Source organism: Lissotriton helveticus, chromosome 1_2, assembly GCF_964261635.1.
Source record: "Lissotriton helveticus chromosome 1_2, aLisHel1.1, whole genome shotgun sequence".
In the NCBI taxonomy this organism is placed as follows: Eukaryota; Metazoa; Chordata; class Amphibia; order Caudata; family Salamandridae; genus Lissotriton; species Lissotriton helveticus.
This window is the reverse complement of record NC_136058.1, coordinates 456,305,283-456,330,467: the sequence shown is the minus strand read 5'-3', so window position 1 is coordinate 456,330,467 and position 25,185 is coordinate 456,305,283. Positions and strand designations below refer to the sequence as shown.

The 25,185-nt window shown below is 44.8% G+C and overlaps 1 protein-coding gene across 5 annotated transcripts in view; it reads right to left on the bottom strand.

Annotated features, from left to right (window-relative positions):
- LOC144807723 (uncharacterized) overlaps nucleotides 1-25,185 on the bottom strand; it is a 1,505,442-nt gene that overhangs the window by 670,354 nt on the left and 809,903 nt on the right. Inside the window, exon 6 of one of the 5 annotated variants that reach the window (XM_078673387.1) lies at nucleotides 3,519-3,603. The exons of the other annotated variants lie outside the window; for them this stretch is intronic. The gene's annotated coding sequence lies outside the window, so the exon portion shown is untranslated. The remainder of the gene's footprint in view (nucleotides 1-3,518; nucleotides 3,604-25,185) is intronic. 5 annotated transcript variants of the gene reach the window in all.

Below are 25,185 nucleotides of genomic sequence, written 5' to 3'. Positions count from 1 at the left end.
CGCCATTTTGGGGCGTGGCCGGGTGGGTCCAGAGTATAGTCCAAATGCCTCTGACAACTAGCGGTCGGACCAGAATCCCTTTCGGTAGTTCAAAGAGTTCGTTAGCGCCAACAGAGAGGACAAGCGGCGTGGACTGCGGCTTAAAGGCGAGGAAGGCAAAATCTTCCCTACCGGGTCCCGCTGAGGTCCCACAGGAGCTGATCGAGTTTGGCAGTACAAAGGCCGGTGTCAGCACGAGAGCACCACCATCTTGTGACAACGTTGTGGCCACTCCGGAGAGTGGGACAGCAGGTGTATCCCTCCACCGACACGTTGAATCAGTCTTTCCTTCGATACCAGATGTGGATAAGGTGGCGGTCGCCCGGGGCAGTGGCATATCCATGGGGGATAGTCGAGCAACAGTGGCGGTGGCCCCCACCGGAAGCCTGCGGGAGCCGAGGGCCAGTGACTTTCGTAGAATTTTTAAAACTGAGAGGATGTCTTCAAGAGTGGGGCTCATGCCCGAGCAGGCAAGCATCCGAGTTCCAAGGCAGCCCAGAGCCACTCCAATGGACCAGGCCCAAATCCGGGGTGTCGGCCGCCATTTTGTGAGCTCTGTGGCAGCCGCCTGTCTCTGCACCGCAAGAGCGGGTGCAATTCAGCCGGATGGTGGATGAGACACTGTTCAGCAAGAGCGGGCGCAACTCAGCTGGCCGAGCGAGGCACTGTGCCGCAAGAGCGGGCGCAACTCAGTTGGCCGCGTGAAGCGCTGGGATGCAGCTGAGGCACCTCCACCAGGGGAGGTGGGGGAGGCTCGTTCGCGCCACCTCTCCCTCCTAGCGCACCCCACGCCGTCCGGATGCCACCTCAGGGCGGACGAATGGGAAGGCAGTACAACGACATCGTGGCCGTGGTGCTTCCGGGCCATCCACCCGACGACCTCTTCGGCCGATGGCTGCCAGCAAGGCCTTGGCGCGTTGGGTAGCCTCCGGCCTATTCGCTCAACGGGCCGCTACTGACGCTGCCTCGCCGGCTGATGGCTTTTGTAGACTTTTTATAGCCCAAAGCCTACTAAAAAGTAGCTCAAAGTAGCCCAACATTGAAGGCGGGACAGGAACAGCGTTAAGCAGACGGCGAATGCGTTGGGTTTGTTGTTGCAGCCGGCTGCCATGTAAATAGTTGTGTAATAAAAAAGTTTTAAATAGTTGTTTAATAAAAAGTTTAACATGTTACGTTGCTGGAGTGTTGTATATATTTATAATATTTGCATAGGGTTTGTCGTTATTTGGGCGGGGTGGGCGGTGGAGCCGAGCTGTCTTGCAGCCATCATGGCGTCGAGCTCGATTCTTCTACTCCTTATTTCCGCCTCACACACATGTGCTGCTTTTAATTTATGCCTATTGAAAGATTTTTGATTCATAACTAAAAAGTTTATGATTACCCTGATATTACCCTTGCTTATCAACCTGTATGAGACATTGTGTACTGAAACCTTTCAAAAAATTATATCAATACAATAGTTGTTCTGAGTACTGATTTTCGAATGTCCCTGCACATAACATACATGCACCTCGAGCCAAATTCTCCCTTTTGGCGCGTTTTTCATTTCCTTTCACAATACCATACAACAAGCTTGTTACTGCTTCGTATACTGAAAACTAACTGTTAATGAAGTGATGTTTAACCATTACTATTTTCATATATGATTACTGAACTTAAAATCAAAACACACCTTCTTGCATGCAATATAATTAAATATATTTCATTGCGGGGCTGTACAATGTTTTTTAAACGATATTCATTTTGCTTCATACTACATTTCCATCATTTGTGTTCTATGAACTAGTAACTATACCCACTATTTTCTTTAGATTATGTTTACTTGTATTAAATAAAAAACTTTCTCTCAAAACACTGCATCATTGAATAAAAATTTGAAATATATACGTTCCTTCTTTTAACCCATATTCACAACTGAAATAATTTATACTAAAACTGTATTCATGTGTTTCACGTAATCTCAGCTGCACTCAATTCATGTTTTCTTATGTCAACCTGAATATTTCATACTTCAACCCGCTGGCCTGCGACGGTCAGTCAACCGTTTCTTTACGAGTTGTGAACCATAGCATCAATCGTACCTCTGGCAAAACAATTATTTATTACTGTAACAAAACTCCGCCGCAGTTGTGCTTCACACAGAGTATTAATCACTGCTCCCTCGCTTCCACAGAGCACACGCTATATCCTATTTCAATACTTATCACCCTTTCATCTCGACTATAACAACTGTGTCTGCCTGCAGAACAAACTTCCTTAGCTCAGACTGAACGCACACACACACACATACACACACTAACATAACACAAAGCAACTAATATAGAAAGCAGGAGTGAGATGAAAATGGAGTCACACTGTGGTACACAGAAACCTCTATATATATTTGCTCTTCTACATCAATTTATAAAAGGCATATACTCCACGAACCTGTCTACAACCTCATGGTCACAATTTTTCATCTGATTGTACTGGGACACCTCTCCTTCTCACCCCACCCCCACCACTGCATCCCTCGGCCGCAAACCACACTGTAATTTTTTCCTCAAACTTAGGGGCAGATTTATGAATGCCTTGCGCCGCCGGTGCGTCACTTTTTCCCATGTTAAAAATGACGCACCGGCGGCGCAAGGCCTTCATAAATCTGCCCCTTAAAGTTTAAAATACCTAAAGCATTACCACTTTTTTTCGACAATATCACATTTAATCAACTATTTTCTCTCTACCTGCATTATCTGTACTCTACCAATTCCTTTTTTTTTTATCTGTAACCAACTTTACAAATTATGTGCAAACGCTCCCAAATGTTTATTAACTTCTGTCTATTTCATTACATTTTATTTTCTATTTATTCAGTTTTCCACAAATACATTCAAAACTATAATTCAGACTTGAAAGAAAGTGAAGAAACGGCACACAACCCCCATTAACTTAACAGAACTTCAGCCCCTCCCCCCCTCTGACGTCTGCTGTGGAAGCCCAAGATAACACACATCCCAGATACACACAGAGCCGCACCTGAACGTTTCACATCTCTGTAAAGAACCATTTCAATATTAATTAGGCCTTGCACTTGTTTTACCCATTGTAACAGCCCCTCCACCTTTACTCTATTTACTGATTACACGTTCATGTCCCCCTACAAAAAATCATTTTTTATCGTCCTTCCCCGCCCAAATTTCGTTGCAGATCCGTCTCTAAGTAACATTTAATTCATAGACCTAACAGTAGCTCATAACTTAAAAACATGACTGAACTCCACTATACTTAATCAAATTAATTAATCGTAATTTTAAACTAATAATTACAAAGAAACAATGTTCCAAAACATTGATGTAATAAAATGGAACATTAGTTGAAAACATATCAAACTGTATCAAAGTCAAAAATGTGCTTCCTTAGACACAGTAACTCACATAATCAAATATAGTGATCAAACCACATTTAACGGTACATCATAAAACAAACAGTTATACACTCACCTTTACCAATGCTTTATCAGATGGAGAACAATGATAGTTGTAAAACGATAGCCGTTTGACGGAGCCCTCAATAATACTTCTATCACTGCAACCAAAGAATAATGGCATAGATTTTCTGTCAATACACACTCATATATCTCTCTTCAACCAATCATATTTGTTCCCGCACAATTTCATATTCAAATTAACATTTCAGTTGGTTATCCTTTCAATATTTTCAAAGTCACACAACGGTCACCCTTCACCCTCTGCCTTCTCTGCCTGTTACCATGGTAACAGCCCATTCTGCATCTGCCTGAAGGCACAGGTCAAAAGTTCATATCTCAACGTTCTAAATCCAAGCAAAAAGGATAATTTCCCTCCAAACACACCTGCCTATCCACTCTTGTATTACATTTCTTTTTTTTCCATGACCAATAGAAGATTTGTTTGTAATAAAACTATAACATACAGCGTAGTCTTCAATCTTGAAGTATATCAATTAACCAATCATGTTCAGTTTTTCATTAACACCAATCCTCACACACTTTTTTTATCGTGACTTTCACCATCTACTTGCCATTCCACCTCCAGAACCCATCGGAGTACTACTGCATCTACCTTGAAAATGAAGGTTTGGCTTGTAGGACACAGTTATATTCACTGGAGTGAAAAATATGCTGCAAACAGACGAATTTCTAACCTTGACTTACCAAATGTGCAGATTACGTGGATTGGCCAAAGAGGATTAAGATGTCACCAATTGATACCATTGGTGAAAACTTTTACGCGTCTCCCTGAACCTAACCTGATAATTGTGCACTGTGGTGGGAATGATCTAGGCACATTAACAGGTGTAGGTCTAGAAATGCTTCTAAAAGACACCTTTCGTCAATTGATGTCACTTTTTCCTCGAACTGTCTTGGTGTATTCAAATATATGCCAACGACAAAAATGGAATTGGTCCAATGAACGTTGTCCACAGATTGAGAAAGCAAGGAAACATGTAAATAAATCTGTTTCTGCTTTCCTCAGAGAATATAACATGGGTTCTATATTCAACAACAACCTACGTTTCAACATGGAAGGCATCTATCGGAGAGATGGTGTTCATTTCACGGATGAGGGAAATAGAATTTTCCTCTGTAACATGAGACTCTGCATCAGAACTTACTTATAACTTCAGCAAAAACTCAATTAACACAAGGGCTCTTTTAAGAGCCACCTTATATCTAAACCCTCAAACTTGTAATTTATCTCCATCTTTCTTTATGTTTTTTGATCGCCGTGCGCCCCCGTGTGCGCATCTCGTAACTTATTTGCGAAAAAAAGCTACTTTTAGACTTTCGTCATCCTTAATAAACCCCTCAAGAAACCTACGAAATCAAACACTCTCCACCCTGCTCCCTTTCCATTCTCACCCCTATAGTTTTTCACAGTCTTGTAAATAGGGGTGCGCGACCGAATGCATGCACCCCGCAAATGTTTTCTCCCAAAAAAAATGGTCTTTTCGCGTTCAGGGTCCATACTCTACCCCCTTAGAAAACCTACCCGGCCAGACAATCTCTACCTTCCCCCCTTTCCATGTTCTAACCCTTTGTTCTGTACAATATATTCACTCGCACTAACAAAATGGCGGACAACACTTCCTGACTTCCGAATCGAATGTTGACAGACGTTAAACAGCAAATCACAATGCCGCTCGCGCACACCCGCATAGGTGCGCGCACCCGTGCGTGCTTATAGATAAATAACTGATTTCAACTTTAATTTTCTCAGCAACTACTGAACGGATTTACACCATTTAAACGAAAGCGTGATCTGCGACCCACACTCTACCTTTCTACCAAATTTCTTATAAATCCATTCAGCCGTTCGAGCTGTAGCCGTGTCTAAACGTCCTATGGAAAATAACATGGGAAAAGCACGTTTTGGGACCCCCCTTTTATCTCAGCCCCCACTTCACCAATCCCCCCAAAACGTTGACAGAATGAGCACAGCGGACCTAGCCATCTTCTTTGAGAAATTCGCAAACATTCGTCCACCAGGGCCAAAGTTATTCCCAATAGAGTGTTGCGGATTTCCTATGGAAACTAGGTCCTAACTATAACTACCTACTGGCGACCGCCAGTAGGTAATATATATATATATGAATCTTTTTCGATTAAATGTTTAACTATTCATACTATTATTGCAATGTACTTCCTGCTTTTACATTACATTTGCTTGTATTGTCTTACATTTATAAAATGCTATTAAAGAATTTCAACACATAAAAAGAAGCTCACATGGATTTAGTAATTTCACAAACTGAAAAAATGTAAACGTGGCAATGATAATAAATAATTTCTTCCCGGGCTCTTATCTCCCATATCTAAGGGTTTACAGATGTGGAGATATGCACTTGATATGCACTTGAATGCACATTTTTTCTTGTTTTTTCTTTCAACCTTGAAAATATTTTTCCATGTAGCGATAACTTCATGAAACAGGAAGATTTTGAATATTGCACCAGTTCTAGGAGTATTTTCAGTGTGCATTTATGTTGATAAACTGCACTTGGAGTGAATATGGATTGTGAGTGAGGGAATGTTAGAGTCAGTGATTGAACAAGTAAATATCTGGTCATGTATGTTGGATTTGCCTAGCAGAGACAGAACCAGACAACAGAAGCGAGATGTTCATGGTGTCATGCAAAGTTAAAAAGAGTGATGAATAGAGTGTACTGTTGCTGCATCATGATGTAGTGTTCTTGGGTGGAGTTGGCTGCCCGTGGGGGTTGATCGCAGGGCAGAGCCCCCTCTCACTATGCATTGCTTTTGGCCTCACACAATACATCACTCATAGCATGGGCTAAGACAACATTGATAGCATGACTGATTTCCCTACTACCCCCAACTATCATCTAGCCCCTCCCAACACTGTACTATGCACACCAGTCATCTGAAGGGATATCTGCCTAAGGGTACTAAATGGAAGATTTGCCGCTGAATCCCCCCCAGCCACCTCATTTCACAGAGAACTTGCAAATTCTACAATAGACTATACTTTAGTTTCCCTTTCCTTCTTTCAGCATGTAACAGGCTTCTGCCTAGGATACCAAGGGGACAGTGACCTTCGGCCCAAGTGGTCTTAATTCAAGCTCACTCACACAAAACGATACTTAACCCAGTCGGTAGACATGCCTGCCACACCATGAACCTAAAAAGAATCAAGTCAGCAATAGCTGACACCAGGGAGGTGCTCTTGGCAGCGGAACTACAGTTAACCGAGCTTAATTATCCAATCGGAAACACCTCACCGCTTTGTTTGCAAACTCTTATTCAAACGCAGTTAGATACTCTGCTCCCAACGATCCAACAGCCGTAGGGAAGGTCACACGCGCACAGCGAACCAATTTGATACTTCTCAAAAAATCTATAAACAAACTTTTGAGATCATTGAGGCTTTGCCCTGGGGACGAGAACTTAAGCTACCAACTTCGCAATAGAAAGGCCAAACTCAAAAAACTCAAGTCGGACATTAACAAGTCCAATGAAAACGTATTCTGGGCAAAACTTCACCATGACGCTAAAAGAATTAATAGCGCACACTTTTGGTCAACTTTACATAAAATCTTACACCGGGCACACGGAGGCTTAACATCGCGTATTACAGAAAATGAATGGATATCCTTTTTAGATTCTTATTTTAAACAACAGATACCTGGTTCACAAGTATTTCCGGACAGCCAACCAGCTCCACTTACCCAAACCGCGATGATTACAGAGGAAGAGCCCAACAAAATCGATGCTGTCATGATTTGGAAACAAATTTCTAAAGGGAGCAAAGAATGAGCCCCAGGTCCGGACGGGATTCCACCAGCCCTTTTTAAACAAGACCCGGAATGCTGGCCAGAAACACTGGCCCCTCTCTTCTGTTCTGACGGGTGTTCTGGGTCCCTGCCCGCATCATGGATTGGCTCCATTATTTCACCAAACTACAAGGCAGGCACCAGAACTTTACCAAAAAATGATCGCCTGATTGCATTACTAGATGTAGAGGCTAAATATTTTGTAGGCAATCTACTTGTAGAGCTACAGGGCTGGGCAAAAGAGACCAACATAATCCCTCAGTACCAAACAGGGTTCTGCAGAGATACTGATACAACAACTAACCTACAAGCAATGTCACTACTCATCGGCAATCCCCATTAACTTAACAGAACTTCAGCCCCTCCCCCCCCTCTGACGTCTGCTGTGGAAGCCCAAGATAAGGCCTACTTGGCTACTGCACCCACAACCCTTTGATAAAACAACTTTACCTTTACATGCTAAAAAAGCATATAACCAATTCACAAAAATTATCTTTGAAAAATATCAGGCAATGAGAGAGGTGATGGTTTTGGAATTCCCCCTAACCTAGGGGAGGACCAAGCAGATGCCTTGAACCCAAATATCATATCATGCTGAACGATACGATAGTCTATCTATGGGATCACCAAGATCCAAAAAGATGCACTTGATCCTCCCTACCGCCCCATAGCATCTACTATTGGCTCAATCACTGAGCCTCTTTCTAAATATTCAGATGCCTTATTGAGACCCTATATATCTAGAATACCATCTGATATCATGGATACCACCTCCATCATTAATAAAGTAGAAGGACTTCCGTTCAACCAGTCAAATAATATTCTTGTCACCCTCGACATTGAAGCCTTATATAGTAATATCCCGCAAGATAAGGCACTCACTGCCATTGATTGGTTTATCGAAGAATATTAAGTCCCCTGCCCAAAGAACTTTCTGCTACAATGTATATAAATTGTACTCTCTGAAAACACCTTTCAATTCGGTAAAAGCCTTTATAAACAAATTAAGGGCGTAAGTATGGGAGCCTCTGTTGCTCCCTCTGTAGCAAATATTTTCATGGCACAATTTGAGAAAACCCATATACACAATCAAGTGGCCCCATTTTTTGAGTCCATCTACATATGATCTCGATATATAGATGATATTTTTTTCATCTGGACAGATACGGAACCTATGTTACAAGAATTCTTAAACTGGCTCAACGTATGTGATATCAGCCTCCACTTCACATCGCACACCAGTAGAAAAAAAGTAGAATTCCAAGATATCCTGATTCGACATAAAGAAGGCTTACTAGAAGTAGATTTGTTTACTAAAGCAACAGCACGCAACACACTACTTCATTTTGACAGCTATCACCCTAGGGCACAAAAAGAAAGCATTCCCTTCAGTCAGTTTCTTCGACTTCGCCGTAATTGTTCGAATATACAAGATTTTGATAGACAAGCGTGCATTTTAAAGACAAAATTCTTGGCATGTGGTTATACCCATAAACGGGTGTGTATGTCACTTAAACGTGCACGGTTTTATGATCGGGATTCTCTCTTGCAACCTAAAATTAAAGAGAGCTTAAACCAACTTGTATATATAACTAAACATTCAACAATGAATAACCAGATATGCGAGATTGTCAATTCAAACTGGCACATACTGAATAGTAATTTAGAGCATCAAGATAAAATTCCCAAACCTATTTTTGCACATCAGAGAAACAGGAACCTCAAAGACTATATCACTCGGTCGAGATTTTATCAAACTATCCCCTTTGTGCAAAAAACAATAGATGGCACTACACCTATCACAGGAACATATAAATGTAACACCAGCAAAGCCTGTGACATGGCCATAGTAGGTAATAGGTATACCTACCAAGGATTTACCATCAGCCCACGGACATTTTCAAATTGTAAATCAAAAATTGTGATCTACTTGTTGATTTGCCCATGGGGCTCCGGTTACGTAGGAGAGATAGCAAGAACCTTTGACACGTGTTTCACTGAACATCGGTCTGCCATACACACTTCCAAAATCAATGCCCCTTTGGTAAGACACTGTATGGATCTTCAACACAAGCCTAATGACTTTCGGTGGTACATTTTGGAAAATCTAGATAGCGTCCTTCACAACAGTAAACATGACGACAGAAAAAAACTAGAAGTGTTTGGGATTTTTACCTTGTCAACCCACACAAATTGATTAAACAATGAAATCCCTTGGGAAAACGCCATCAAATATAACACTAGATAAACTAGGTCCAACATACTACTGCTCCCGGGCTTTCTAGAAATCACATTGAGGCTTAAACTCTCTGTTTAGCAGCTTAGCATTAGTATATTTCAAATTAAGACGCATAATATAGTATAGAATGTAGAATAGGGACTCTTTTACTCCTGTCTTGTCACTTTTATAGTTTGTCTCCCCGTCTTCATTTCATATCAATTATGTTTTCTACTTGGCAGTAGTTTTTTTACCTCTTGTATCATTACAAGTTTTGCATAGCTTTTATTATTCGCTGTAGCTCCATCAGCATTCGCGATAAATATATAAACACTGGTCAATAATATTTGATAGTTCTTCTGCAGAAATAGATTTTTACAGTAGGCTTTTCAACATTTGCGTTTCATATATTAATATTAATCTTCAGCTCTTTGATCATAGTATTTTTTCTATTACTATACTTTAGTAACATTTTGGATCTCGGTTCTGCCTGTTAGCCTTCTAGTGCTCATCCTTCCCTTGCTTGCGGCATCATTTCAGCAGCTTCCGGGTCACGTGATGACCTTTCACGTCATCGCGGTACGCTAGGAGCGTTCAACTCTTTAAATTTTGCGTCCTCGCTTTTATCGCATTTTCCCACTGGCAACACTGCATGAAGGACTTGAGCACTATCATCTTATGTAAGTACTAGTAGTGATCCTTTTCGTGGATCCACGTATCCTACCACTTCAGTTTTATTCCGCTTGGTACTTGCGGGGTGGTTTAAATTAACCTTATTCCACTATGGTTGTTCTCTTTTGGTAGATCATTGATATACAAGTACCTTATCTACTAAGAGACCTACACTTCGCGTGTGTGGTGTGGAAGATTCATATATCCTTGAAATACCCTCTACGGCCTTAAATCCAGGTACACTTTGGTCTCCGACTTTATCGTTTGAGGATTCTAAGTTCGCATTGGTATCGGCTTACAACTTTGCATGTTCAATATTTCCACTACAGGTCTATAATTGCCAGTGGCTGTTTTTATCCATGAATAATCATGTTATCTCTGGACATTCACAAATTTAACATAGGTAAATATCGACGCTCTAGGCTGACCAGATGTACCTCAGGTATATTATTAGGTTACTCACCACTGGTATGTCGATTTCTCTTCTCTACCACAGATTTATTTTTCTGCACGGGTTATCATTTCGCCACAATTTTACCCACTCACTCACCTTACTTACATCGGTCGGATATACTTTTCAGGTACCAGCCCTATTATTAGGGGACTTTTGTTTAGGAGTACGACCCTTCTCATTTAGCTGATTACCATGTTGCTATTTCCTCCAGATCTGCATTATTGCACTTCGTTTGTACCTCGTTGGTTTCTCGCAGGTACTTTCCCAGCTATTCCTGTTACATAGAGCATTACTCTAGACCACTCCCGTTATCAAGTACTCCTTGTAATTTTACCTCCTCTTTTTCTTTATTGTTGTACATTAATAAAGCTATTCAGCATTCCTTTGTCTAGTATTGCATCGTTTGAAGTACAGACACATTGTTCTGCATTGGTAAGATTGTACATCCCCTTTTCTAACTGTTGGGCAGTTGCACTTTTGCTGATATTATGTTTTCCAATTGAGCACTGAAACTATACTATCCTTTTCTTTCCTTCCTTTTCTTCTTATTATCCATTAATATAAATTCACTTCCCATAATTTACTTTATCACACTCTGACCTTTTTGTTTCATCTGTGGCACATGATTGCAGGAATAGTGCAATCACTATTCTCCCTACATTTGTCCATTGTGTACCTATTTTATTTTCAGTCATTAGCCTCAATATACTGAAGTTTGTATTTTGAGAATTTGAATTGTATATTACTTATATTTTAGCACTCCAGTGACTCTCCTGAAGAAGGCGGTCCATTGCCGAAACGTGCGTTGAGATTGATTACGACAATGGATTCAGTTTGATTATCATGATTACCATTGTACATATGCTATTTGATATTCCCTATGAAATGTTTTTAAACAATTAAGGTGGCTATTTCACATGTCTTGCTGCTGCCTTCTTTTTAACTGTGTGTTTTCATTATAAGATGTGTATTGTTAAAACTTCTAATAAATATATATATATATATATATATTTTATATAAATTACGGTATTTGTCAGTATATTGAGGCTTTCCCTCATCTAGGGCTCTTGTTTAACCTGTTCATTTACAGGCCAGTGGTTGCTTAGTAATATTCTCTTACGATACGATGGTGGTCCCATCCTCCTTGGACCACAACAAGCAAAGATATGGACAAAAATACAATGTCAACCAAAGGCCCTGCAAAGCATTATCGGGCGAGATTCTAGAGTGCATTGAGTATTATAGTATTAGCTCCCAGCTGAGCCGGGAGAGCCCCGCTTGAGGAATGTTTTGATATTGGATACTATAATATATCTCACGTATAAGTCAGTCACGCACCCACTAAATCTTCCATAGACACTCATACACTCACTCATTCTTCGATCACACCGGGCTTAATTCTATTTCAATAATCCTATTGTCATTTTGAATTAATTGTCAGAATTACAGATGAATTACATGGTGGTAATTTGTAAGGCATACAACGTTTAAGTACTGAGAAAAACTCAAAGTGTGGTTTGAGTATTCTGTATCAATGCAATTAGTCAGAGTTGGTGTTTATTTTTAGCATTTTTAAAATTATCATTTTGGCTGTTGGTCGCGTACATATATGCATTTATATTGGCACGTGCATCTGTTAATGAGTTCATCATCATTGTTTTGGGCATAGAGTATTTAGAAACACTTTGCGATGTATTGTATTTGAGAAAGTTGAATTAATCTACAATTATGTATAATAATCGCAAACTGCACTTGCAGTAGATTTCATTCACTAAGTAATACCCAAGCACGACAAAATCTTGCATTAGAATCATGTGTAAAAAGATTTCTTCCATGTTTATTAAACAGCCGATGTAAACAATGAACGTCATCAAACTGCTCCGACGATCGAGTTGTGCATATGTATATAAACTGTCGTTTCCATATGGGAAGTTGTTGTGACCAAGGCGGTTTGTCCGCCGAAACGCGTAAAGCCATCTGCACAGGGTAAATAAATTCCCTTTTCGTGAAGCTCACGGAGTCAGCGCCTTTTCTTTTTATCTGGACGTTAAAGGTTTGGATGTTATATATGTATGTATATAAAACATTTTTTAACTTTTAGAAACACTCAGTCACTGGAGGATGTCATGAGTGATTTAATTTGAGATGACATCATCGATGTCACTGACCATGTCATGAGTGATGTAATATATGACCTCATCAGTAGTGCATTGTGGGGGCACAAGTAATTGTTAGCTTAGCCAACTATAACGGCTAAATTTCTCTGGTATTGTACAAGTGAAATGTCAGCCTAACTATAACGTTCTTGCTGTAACCTGTGTTTTTTTTTAGTTCCTTTCTACGGTTTTTTAATTGCTAAATATATATAAATATATATATAGCTCCACCCTAACATGCCACTGCTTGAATCTTCGACTTAATTGACAAAAATTATTTTCTTAAAGTTTTTCAGGAGCTGGGATTCCTCCAGCTGAGGGAAACACATCAAAGCCATGGATTCCCCACGACTCTATTCTTTTCTTCTAACCGTGATCACAGGTCAGTGACCTTATATGACTGAAGTCACACATAAGCGCACTATGAGTACTCACCAGAGAGATTAAATACCCGATAATTATTCATGTTATATGGACAAGTGAGATAGACATTCCGACCCTATGCATCATGGACCCTTGCAAAGCTCCACTTAATCAATCATGCTATGCAGCTGTACTCTTGTGCAGCCACTTTAAATTGCATACTGTATTTATTTATGGTAAAATTATGTATTTCATAAATAAAACACATTTTATTGAATATAGGGATTTGAAAAATGGTCCGTGGTAAATACACTGCTTAAATTTACCAAAAACTATGTGGCTTATTTTCGAGAGGGTTGTGCCACGTTTGCACCATGCAGTGTGTTGGATGTGAGATGCAAACCTTTAAGTCAGATTTTTGAAACCACACAAAGTCACTTTGCGTGGCTCTGAGTGGCTTCTGAAATCTGGAGTACGCAACATAGCGCACATCGCTGTTTTGGGTTACTGAGGCCTGGGCAGGCATTCCATGAGTGTTGCGTGGGTGTTCCCATGCAACGCCCATATATTTTGATGTATCCTGGGATTTACAAGAACTTGTGAACCTGGAAATGCACCAAAATCTTATACCTTTCCAGGGGAGGCGTAAGAAGAAGAAATGTCTCTATTTCTTCTCATTTCTATCTCTTTCTATGTGTGCTGCATTCTGCACCTTTACACCCTTCTGCACCAATTGCATCCTGCAGCACACACAGAAAGAGGAATCTGCCGCCCAGGATTGTTTTTCAACTGGAAGGTGTCCCTTCCTGCAGGAAAACAATCCTACATGTAACAAAGACAGCCTTGTGCCATGGTGCCTGCAGTGGCGCTAGTATGCCAACAGGGTGTAGGCGAATGGATAGGACTGCAGCATATTGCCTTAAGTAGGGCACATTCCTGCCATTTCCCTGTCACGCAGTGCAGCGAGGTAACCTCCTGCGCCACACTGCTTCAAAAGCACATCAATGAGCCCCTACATTCAGAGATGTATTCATCCGCTTGAACTAGTAGTTCGTCTGGTAAGTTGTACCAAACAAGCATTTCCTGGTGATGCACTGTCCAATCCATAGGACATCTTCCCTGGGCTGGTTCTCAAGAGTATACTTGTGCACAATGTTGATTTATGGACTGGAGAAATCCAGCCTGATGTACAAGGGCTTACTTTCCCTTTTCTTTTTGATTTTTCCCAATTACCCTCCCCCTCCTCTTTTTAGAGTTTCGGGGTGATCTGGTCTCCTTCCCACTCTGAATGGGAATGAAAGAGTTCTTATATGAGATCCACTCTGCATGAAAGGGAGTATGAGGTTGATCTGACACCCCTTTTAAATATATTGGATGCGCGGTCCACTGTCAGCGTCCACTGGAGCTGTTATAATACAGATGAAATCAGCCTCCTTAGACCCTTATATAAAAGTGCCTCCGTTGGCAGAGAGACCTCACTTGGTCCCCCGTATCTGCAAACTTACATCAGGTGCAGACGCCGTCTGGGATTTCCAATCCCCCACCAGAGGTACCCCCTCACCGGTACCTTCACTCATTGTCAGTCTCCTCCAGGAGCCCCGCTGCCCTCCGAGGCCCGCCTCTCCCTCTAACAGGCCGGGGGGCACGAAGCTGCAGGATGAATCCTGCGAGGCTCTGGAGCTATCCTGTGGCCCTACGGAAGCCCACGAGGCTCCAGTTCGGTCTTTCCAGCCTGCTCCGCCCACAACCATTTGTTGCCTTTCTGGTGTCCTTGGGGGCTGGTGAGGCTCTCCACTTGCCACCGGCAGCTTGGGATGACACGTGGGGCTCTCTTTGTCATCCTGGAAGCACCGCCCACAAACAGGCTGTAACTCTGCCTGACTTCCGCGGCGCCATCCTTGTTCACCGGAGAGCCCCGTCCACAACCAGGAAATCTTTGCCTGTCTTCCGACGTGGCTGGAGACATCGATCCCAGCTCCGGACACCGGTAAAAGGCGGGGAGCGGGCAGACGTATTCCGCTCAGACAGTCAATGCTGGGAGCAGGACACCCCTCCAGACAATGCAGACAGACAGGTCTGACAATCTGCATGAGCTCTCTTCACTCCCTTGCTCCCAGCACCAAGGGAGAAGAGGATGAACTCCACAAGCGCTTTCCATCAGCCTTAAAAGCTCTCACCTTGCGCTATGGTTTTTCAAGACAGGGGGGGTACCAGCAAAGTGACCCCCGGTAGGCCAGCACATCAGGGCTCTTCAGTAAGGCAGTAGCTTCACTCCCACGAGGTAGGGATCCCAGGTTGCGGTTCCTGGCAGTCCGGCAGCCTGCCAGCCACACGTTTCAAGTCAGCACCAACAGCACCGCCTATATGAGGTCCAAGCCCCAATACTTATGCCAGCTATGTTCTTTGTTCTCCTCCTGACACAGGGCTCTGTGCCGGTAAAAACAAGTTCTGGGGGCACTCACCCCTTTCTCTAAAGGTGCACGGCCACCTTCTTTGTCAGTGTAGGCCCTGGCCCCAGACACAACACAGAGGGGCAGAGCCAGCATTGTACAAGGCAGGCACAGACCTATTTAGGGTCAGGGTTCCACTCCTCCCACCACTCCAAAGGCAGTTGGGCCTATTCAGCCTAGTGCTGACTCACCCTGGTGCTGACTCATCCTGCCCCTCTGGAGCCATAGCACCCCCCCCAGTCCCTGTCACTAAGAGCCAGACATGCAATACACATCAGGCGGACACAAAGACACATAGCACACACAAATGCCCACTTCTAAAATAGTGATCATAAATCTGCTCTGCGCACACCATTGTGCAGCATGTATTACTACCATTTCAAACATATCAAACTTGACCACACTACTTCTCTCATGTCAGGAATTACCACTGAATCACATATCAGGGAATCTTCAATGCATTCATATGAGAGGGCAGCCTCACAGCAGTGAGAAAGTAAATAGGCTGTTTGCAACTACTAGGACATACCACATAGTTAAAGTACATGTCCAACCTTTTACCTACAGCACACCTTGCCCATAGGGCTAGCTAGGGCCTAACTTAGGGGTGACTGATATGTAGTAAAAGAGGAGTCACAGACGTGGCAACCACTTTATATGCCACATCACAGCTGCAGTATACTGCACGCCCAGGCCCTGCAATGGCAGAGACCTGAGACATATTTGAGAGGCTTCTTCGGTGGGTGGCGCAATGGCGCCTCAAGCCCACCAGTAGCATTTAATTTACTGGCCTCGGGTATATGAGATACCACTTTAGAAGGGACTGACAGGTAAATTAAATAGGCCAAACAGGTGTAGACCAATCGTACCCTGTTTTATCATAGAAAGCACATGCACTTTACACTGGACAGCAGTGATAAAGTGCCCAGGGTCCTAAAACCACCAACACCAGGTCAGAAAAAATACCAGGAGGAAGGCAAAAGGTTCAGGGATGACCCTGTAAAAAGGGCCAAGCCCAACACCTTGCATCTACATTCTCATTTTTAAAGTCTGCAGACTGTTGAGAAGTGAATTGCAATTGGATGTAGAGCAGTATGCTCTACATCCAAGCTCAAACTTGCTCCTTTTACTGAGTTCCCACTGGCATTCCTGCAAGGGGAGGCTGCTCATCTTTACCTCGGGACCCAGCTGTTTGCAGCATAAGCCAACTTCCTCCACAAATAGTGCAAAAAACTCACAATTACGGGAATAGGCTAAAAAACACTAAAGGACACCGAGAGTGAAAGCATTCTAGGGCTCTTGCAACTCACTTGGGGGACGGGGAGTGGTCCCCTCTTTTGGATGAATTTACGCCCCGGTAGGGCAACAGTTTGAAGACCATTCTGTACGTTGATCCACAGACATTTTGCATATATGTGCCTCAGTATATGCACTTCTATAGCCCATTTAAAGTGCTTGGTTCTTTACAACGATGTGGTGGGCACTATATAGAAGTTCAAAATAAAAAGATAAAGTTCCAAATATTCCCAGTTTCCAATTAACCATGCAACTTCATGTTAGCAGACACAGCAGATACAAACACTGTTCACAGTCTTGACACCTAAATCACAGGAAGAGCACATTTCCATGACCTGTTCCTTCTCCTGCTCCCTTCAGACCCATCGGTTTTGGGAATTCTCCTGCCCCATTTTCCACCCCGAATGCTTACTTAGTCTTGCATTTGACCTTTACCCATCCCCAGGAGGGGGCTGTGCCTGCTGGAAGCCTTTGAATGCCCAGGCACAGATGATAATGTGAGGGTTCCCATTGTGTAGATTAAGCAGTCCATGGACAAGTCCAGTGCCCAGTCCGGTGAACATCTTTATTTTAATGAATTAAAGCATTAGTAAATCTATTCATGCATTTAGAGTCACATTTCATGAATTGCGATCAATAATGTGTCACTCGGTACCTAACTCTCGTGGAGAACAGCTGCAACCGCAGCTCCAACTCCAGCAGCAATATCATGTGTCCATGTGTAGAACATGTAACTTCCATACAAAGGATGTGGCCTCTTTGAGTTATGCTTTGAGTCACTTGCATTATGATTGCTGATGCCCCAACATCAGTGGGCACAGAAACCCCGACCCTAATGTTTGGTGATCATATGCTATTATTATCTGAAACCCTGAGTGGGCTTCAGGGTGCTTGGTGTTGTTTTGAGAAATTCTGTGGTCTGAGGGGTCTAATAATGAATACAGATAAAATCATGTATATGTCTTTAAACCAACGCAATTCATTTAAAGGCTGTATTTTATTGGGGGAGGACATTTTGCAGTATACTGAGGTTTTGGTTATTGACTCGGGCCCCAAATGTATCCGGGAGCCCATAAATAAGAAATGGTCTCTATGGCATCCCCAACTTGCTGTAATCTCAACAAATAGCGATATTTATCACCAAGTAGGCTTGTCGGCAATTTTTTTATCGCTGTGCATCACCGGATTTTATCGCTGAGATAACGTGCTATTAGCAACGTTTATCTCAAAAGCGATAAAATTCCGGCGATAGCAGCAAAATCCGTGAATATCGCCGAGAATACAGTGATATTCACGCATTATCGCTAACAGGGTCTTAACCATTATATCCACCTCCCATTGCATATAATGGCTAAGAACTGGTCTGATCAGGCGTTAGTTTTTGGAGATATTCGCGCTTAGCGCGAATATTTCCATCGCTACGCCTGTGTTGGTAATAGGCGAAAAGCGCCAGGATGCCCGTAGGGTGACAGTATGCGCTATATAAAAGCTAAAATCAATCAATCAATCAATAGATAAGATAGATAGATAAATATCGCTGACATGCAAAGCGGGCCCCAAACCGCTCGCTATCGCCTACGAGCTGTCGCTAACTGCTGTTAGCGACAGCTTGCTAATAGGGCAATAGAATTATTGCCACTTAGCGGCAGAAAACGGCCGCTAAAGTAGCGATCATTTTCTATCACCCCTTGATAATATGCCCCTTAGCACTTCTTAAACTGAGCCAATCAGCTTCAGTCCCTTGTGGTGCTGAACTTTGGGGATTTTCTGATACTAGTTTACTTACTAATGCAGTAAATTAGTTTCTGAGGACAGTAACACATACTCCAGAAAGTACCCCCATCAAACCACTGTTCATGGATCTGGGTAGAAAAGCTATGGCACGGATTATGGATCACCCAAGAAATGGCCAGCCCTACAGCGGCTCTTAAAGGTGTTATTCCGGGAGACTGCTCTAAAAAAAATAGGAGGGCTACCAAAAATTCAAAAAATCTCCATCAGGTATTGGTATGACAGCTATTGCATGATCCTTCTGTATCAACTGCTGTAATCTGAAATGAACAGCGTCGGTAAGCAAACCTTTTAGTCGAGACACGTATAGTGGAATGTACATCAATGATGGGAAGGTTTTTGTACTTTAAATCCAGCTGTTCTTTTGAGCTATACTGTATACGGTAGATCAGTCCCCCTCGATAGGAAACTATGGGGCATATTAGCAAGAACCTCGTTTAATTCATCGCTGTTTTAGCGGCAGGAAACTGCAGCTAAAACGGCGATAACGGGCTTGCTAATATGCGTAATAGAATTCCCATAGAAGCCCAGGTTAGATGTGAAGGACATCTAACCTGGGCTTCTATTGGAATTCTGTAACGCATATTAGCAAGCCCATTTTCGCCGTTTTAGCAGCAGTTTCTTGCCGCTAAAACGATAATTTTAACGACGTTCTTGCTAATATGCCCCTATTTTTCCTATTCAGTGTGATATCCCTCCCAATTAAATCCTTTACCAAAAACTGGAGTACTTATAGGGACTACAAATGCCTTCATTGCCCATCGAGTGAGGAATCCCTTTCACATGTGTTGTTTGTAAGTCCAGCTTATTTAAATACCCGGAGGAAATGGCTTCATCTATATGTAGACCTTTGGGTTCTAAAACTAGTATTGTAGCAATGAGAATTTTAATGACTAATTGCAGTCTCTCGATTGCATGCTCTGTAGTCAAGTTTTTGGGATGAATGTGGGCCATCAGATAGCGAACAAACACGAAGTGAACGCTATGAGATTATTTAATGTTTAAATAATTTTTTTAATATTTAAATTGGATTTTTTTGTGTGTTGTAATGTATACTGTGCCACTTACTTTTGTACTTTGCTGTTATATATTTCACTCAGATAATACTGATGCTTATATGTAAGTGTTTTAAAATGCTTCAGATTTTATTAATTTGAAATTTGTTTATGTTGCTTGCTTGCTTTTATGACCTCGTTTGTCGGAATAAAGCCAATTCAATCGAATTGAATCACATTTAGGGGCATATTTGCAAAGAATTGATGCAAAACAGCACAGTAAGCAATGCTGCCGGGCTGCGTCACCTTGAGAGATTAGAAATATGGCTGTTGGACATGGCCCGTCTTAGCAGACTTTTGCCTAAAACCTGTGGATTTTATTCCTCCTGGTTTTTGCAGATTCTCCTTTTGTGGCTTGGGACTCTGGGCACGTTCCCACTGTAATGCAGTGTGAAAGTGTGCATGCCCTTACAACAGATGCTAGGAAGGGGCGCTTACCTGCTTGGTTTAGGTGTTTTAACTGTGAGCACCCTGTAAAATGTTTTACCACATACCCAGGGCAGGTACTGCACTCTCTACTAGTGGACCACAGCACTGATTGTGCCACCCTCAAGAATTGCCTTTCAAACATGTCACAGGTCTGTGGGTGAGCAGCTGTGCTCAGGCTCAGGATGGCATTTCTAACTTCCACTACCATTGGATGACCACTAGGGGAAGCCGTGATGGGCAGAGCAAGTGGCAAGCTAAAGGGAGGGCAGATACACATGGGTGTTCCATGCTCAGGTAGTGAAGAACCCCCTGACGGTTTCCCCTAGCAAAGAGGTTGTCTCCTCCCATGGGACACCACAGGGTTTTGCTGATTCTCTTTTAGTGGCCCTAGGGTGGGCACTTTCCCACTATAATGCAGTGTGAAAGTGCATGCACGTGCCCTTCCTACACATGTAAGGAAGTGGTGCTAACATGGTGTTTTTAAATATGTGTCAGGCCTGTCATTGCAGGCCTGTGTGTCCGCACTGGCACCTATGGTCTTTTTAAACATGTGTCAAGCCGGCCATTGCAGGCCTTTGCATACACCAATGCACTTATGCTCTGGCTGGCCTTTCTAAACCACTGGCCAATTCCGAGGGAACCTTTCACTACCACTAGAGCACTTCTGGGGTAAGTCTTAAGCTGTGAAGCAAGTGGTAAGTGACAGGAAGGACAGGTACACTTATATCCTGCCCAGGTGGTGAAGAATACCTATGTATGTTTCACTACCTACAATTAAGTTAACATAAGAAAATGGTTGACATTACCTCAAGCTGCAATAGAGGTTTGCAGTGGAGTAGCCCCATAATGTTTCCTTTCATTGGATTCCCAACGCAAACCCTCTCCTGTGGTAAGGGTGGATTTGTCATCTATGCATTCCCTAGCGACAGCTAAAAGACATTGGGCATTGAACTGGAATGACAGACCTCTGCCATTTGAGGGCCTGGCTTGTAGATTGGAGGCCGAGGTTTTGGCAATTGTCCTCTTGGAGCCAGAGCATTATCCCCTACTTGAGAACAAGATCTGCATTCCATGGCCTCATGGCAGACAGGGCTGAAGTTATAGGGAGACATCTGTGGTTCAAAGGTAAACCCCCTGAATTACCCCCAACTTGAAAGTCACACCTCAGTACAACTACTGGTGCCATACTTCTGCAAGGCAGAGATACACTTGTGGGGACATGGAACTGGAGAACCTAGGACTGCTGGGTGCACACTGACAGAGCACTAAGTTGTGCACAAGGAGGATTGATGTCATTGGAAGGGACAGAGTACCCTTCCTGAATAGTTGATGGCCTGGATTAACTACCTGTTGCTGTGTGTCACCCTGGTGCGTGCCCTCTAAAGGCTTGTTGGCTTGCCCCCGGTTCTTTTGGGGTCGCAGGAACATCAAAGATCTCTTGCAAGGATCCCACAGCATCTAATTGTGACACCTGGAGAGCTGTGCTCTCTTAAGTGCACACATTGTCAGCTGGATCCCAAGTGGTAGCACGGTGTGAGCATGGAGCTACGAATTGTGCCTGGATGCCGGACTGCCTTGTGTGGAGCCCCAGACGTTTTGCGCAAATCTTAGGTATGTGGCCCCATCATCATGGGGCCACACACCAGGGAGCGACCCTTGACCCTTGAACCTGTGTTCAGGCAGGTCACTCCCTCTGCCACCGCACAGACCCCCTGTGCGCCGCTGCTTCTCCTGACTGCCTCGTTGCTCCTTGTGTGCCCTTGGTTGCTCACTGTTATTTAGTTTGTGATTCATTTTTTTCCCTTAGTTTTTCACTCCTTGTGTGCCCTTGTGTGCCCCTTCTCTGCCTGCCTGCACTGCTAATTCATTTTAGTGACTCCTCAGTGTGTCTTTTGCCTTCTCCACTGTGCCCTCTCCCCCAGCCCCCTCTTGCCTTCTGTATCACCTGCTTCCCGCCACTCGTGCTCCCCGCGGCCTCACCCCCCGCTTCCCATTGCTCGCCCCGCTCCCGCCTCCCAGCTGCTCCTCCCTCCCTCTCTCCCCCTTATGGAGGCCACGCAGCGGCCGCTCTGCCGGCGCGCCGAAGGCCCGCCAAAGGCAAGCCTGTCTGCGCCTGTCCTCGCCTGGACTGCGCCCAGCGCCAGAACCCTTGGCCCCCGTTGAGGACAGCCCACCACACGGATCTATGATGCCACCACCCTCCACGCACTCAACACCGGCCGGACCCCCGCCTGCCACCGAGCAACCCCGAAACGCACCCACGGACCCTTCACCTGCCAAGCCTGCAAATTCACCTGCCTCCTCACCTCCCCCCCACCTGCCGGACCAAGCATCAACAACAACCACCTCAAGTGCATCCTCCTCAACACCCGCTCCGTCCACAAACACGCCGTCGAACTCTGGAATCTCATCGACACAACAGCACCGGACGTCGCCTTCCTCACAGAAACATGGATGAACACCTCCTCAGCCCCCGACATCGCCATAGCCATTCTTGATGGCTACAAGATCATTCGGAGGGATCGCACCAACCAAACCGGAGGAGGCTTCGCCATCGTCCACAAAAACACCATCCGCATCACGACCAACTCCGACGAGACCCTCACCACCGCTGAGCACCTTCACTTCCAGATACACACTGGCCACAAGACCACCCTCAGAGGCACCCTCATCTACAGACCCCCGGGACCACGCACACAATTCAGCGAAGCCATCGCAGACTTCATCAGCCCACTTGCCCTCACCTCCTCAGACTACATCCTCGTAGGGGACCTCAACTTCCACCTGGAAAACAACAACAACAACACCACCCTACTGGACAACCTCGGACTCAAGCAACTTGTGGACATCCCCACCCACTACGCCAGCCACACACTTGACCCAATTTTCTCCTCCAGCAACCACATCTCCTTCAGCCAAACAACCAGACTACACTGGACAGACCACAACTGCGTCCACTTCTGCTTCAGGAAAACCATGACTAACCACCACCCGCATCAGGCCCCCCGAAGATGCTGGGGCAAGATCACCACCGACCAGCTCACCACCTCCCTGAGTCAGAACCCCCCCAAAGCAACACAACGGACTCCAACAAAGCAGCACGCAACCTCACACAGTGGCTCACCAACTGCGCCGATGCCCTTGCACCAATGAAGAATGCCCCCAGCAGACCAGGCAGCAACAAAGCCTCGTGGTTCACCAACGACCTCAAAATCTCCAGGAAATCCTGCTGTACCCTCGAGAAAGCCTGACGCAACAACCAATCAAACATGACAGCTCTCAAGAACGCCACCCGCAAACACCACCAGCTGATCCTCACCACCAAAAAGACGGCATTCAAGGAAAGGCTGGATAACAACACCCACAACAGCAAGGAACTCTTCAGCATCGTTAAAGAACTCTCTAACCCCAGAGCCAGCAACAACGACATCACGCCCCCGCAAGACCTCTGCGACTCACTCGCCTCATTCTTCCACCGCAAGATCGCCGACATACACAACAGCTTCGGCGCCCACACCACGCTCCCATCCACCGAACCAACACCCCCTACCACCACCCTCTATACCTGGACCCCCGTCAGCACTGAAGACACCACCCATGTGATGAACACCATCCACTCTGGCTCCGCAGCCGACCCTTGTCCACACCACATCTACAACAAAGCCGACTCCATCATCGCACCCCAACTCCGGAACATCATTAACTCCTCCTTCGCATCCGCCACCTTCCCAGAAAGCTGGAAACATGCGGAGATCAGTGCCCTCCTGAAGAAGCCCACCGCGGACCACACGGACCTCAAGAACGTCCGCCCCATCTAGCTCCTCCCGTTCCCCGCCAAAGTCATCGAGAAGATCGTCAACAAACAACTAACCGCCTTCCTTGAGACAAACGACTCCCTCGACCCATCACAGTCAGTTTTCCGAGCAAACCACAGCACCAAGACTGCCTTCATCGCAGCTACCGACGACATCAGATCCATGCTCGACAATGGGGAAACGGCTGCCCTCATCCTCCTCGACCTCTCAGCCGCCTTCGACACTGTCTGCCACCGCACCCTAACTACACGCCTCCACCACGCCGGTATCCAAGGAAAAGCCCTGGAATGGATCACCTCCTTCATCGCCGACAGATCCCAGCGAGTCCGCCTTCCTCCCTTCCCCTCAGCAGCCACCAAGATCATCTGCGGCGTTCCTCAAGGCTCCTCGCTCAGCCCCACCCTCTTCAACGTCTACATGAGCCCCCTCGCAGCCATCGCATGCCAACACAACCTCAACATTATCTCCTACGCTGACGACACCCAGCTGATCCTCTCCCTCACCAACGACCCCGCCACCACCAGAGCCAGCCTCCAGGAAGGAATGTAAGACGTCGCGGAATGGATGAAGCTCAGCCGTCGGAAGCTGAACTCGGACAAGATGGAAGTCATCATCTTCGGACCATCCCCCTCCGCCTGGGACAACTCCTGGTGGCCCCCTGCTCTGGGCACCGCCCCCAAGCCCACGGACCACGCACGCAACCTGGGCTTCATCCTGGACTCCTCCCTCACGATGACCAAGCAATTCAACGCCGTCTCATCGTCCTGCTTCAACACCCTGCGCATGCTCCGAAAAATCTTCTGGTGGATCCCCACCAAAACCAGAAAAACAGTAACCCAGGCCCTCATCACCAGCCGACTGGACTACGGGAACGCCCTCTACACAGGAACCACAGCCAAACTACAGAAAAGACTCCAGCGCATACAGAACGCCTCTGCATGACTCATCCTGGACACCCCCCCCACAGCCACATCTGTGCCCACTTAGAAGACATGCACTGGCTCCCCGTCAGCAAGAGGATGATGTTCAGGCTCCTCACCCACGCACACAAAGCCCTCCATGACATGGGCCCCAAATACCTCAACAACCACCTCACGATCTACACACCCACCCGCCAGCTCCGATCCGCCAGCCTC